The 1173-nt window shown below is 39.7% G+C and overlaps 1 protein-coding gene across 1 annotated transcript in view; it reads right to left on the minus strand.

The window, feature by feature from the left end:
- The window catches only part of LOC106339579 (probable 2-oxoglutarate-dependent dioxygenase AOP1), a 10603-nt gene that overhangs the window by 1397 nt on the left and 8033 nt on the right, over positions 1–1173 (minus strand). The gene's annotated exons all lie outside the window — the stretch shown is intronic.

Here is a 1173-nt window from a genome sequence, read left to right on the forward strand (position 1 = left end):
TCCGTCGGAATGTCCGTCAGAATACCGCTGTTTTCTTGTAGTGCATTGTATAGATTGCATTGAAACCGTTTGCTAAGATTGTAGCTGTGCGGCTTGTTTGCATCATGCATGCATAATAGTACGAACTGATTGCATATAGAATCTGAATGCTAAGATTGAACATGTATGCATCATATACGAATGACATATTTGCATTATACCTAGAATTCGGATTGGTTGAGCATATTGATTGCATTCGCTTGAACACTTTTATATCTAAATTATGAAACATATGATTTCAGATGTCGAAAATCAACAACTTGGATTTTGCTGCCTTAAGTCTCTCTGGAGATAATTACTTGCAATGGGCACTTGATGCTGAGATCATTTTTAAATCCAAGGGACTCGATGAATGTATCACCGAGGGTAATAATGCAAGTGAGAAAGATAGATACAATGCAATATTAATTATACGCCATCATCTTATTGAGAGTCTCAAAGATCAGTATTTGACTATTGAGAATCCTCTAGACCTTTGAACAGAGTTGAAAACGAGATATGATCATCAGAGAACGGTATTATTACCAAAGGATATGTATGATTAGAGGAATTTCAGAATCCAGGACTTCAAGTTCATGGACGAGTATAACTCGGCCTTGTTTAAAATAGTTTCAAAATTGAAACTGTGTGGTGAGGATATAACAGATAAGGATATGGTTGAGAAAACTTTTTCCACCTTCCACACAAGCAATGTGTTGTTACAACAACAGTACCGTGAAAAGGGCTTCACAACTTATGCTAATTTGATCTCTTTTCTCTTGCTCACTGAGCAGAACAATGAAATGTTGATGAGAAACAGTGAATTAAGACCTCCTGGAACAAACCCATTACCTGAGGCACATGCGACCGTAGAGGCTAAGAAAGAGTCGAACCATGTCTAGAGTAATAGTCAACACAACCGTGGTCGTGGAAAATGGCATGGACGTGGTGGTCGATACCGAAACTCGTTTAGTCGAGGCCAAGGCAACTCATATGGCCATGGCTCCTTTGGAGGCCGTGGACATGGCCAAGGCCGTGGTACATCTTTCAAGCCACAAAACTCGACTAAATCTGTGTGCCATAGATGTGGTATAGATAATCATTGGGCTAAGACATGTAGGACTCCCAAACATCTCGTTGACCTCTACCAAGAGA

This window comes from Brassica oleracea, chromosome C1, assembly GCF_000695525.1.
Source record: "Brassica oleracea var. oleracea cultivar TO1000 chromosome C1, BOL, whole genome shotgun sequence".
NCBI classification, from domain to species: Eukaryota; Viridiplantae; Streptophyta; class Magnoliopsida; order Brassicales; family Brassicaceae; genus Brassica; species Brassica oleracea.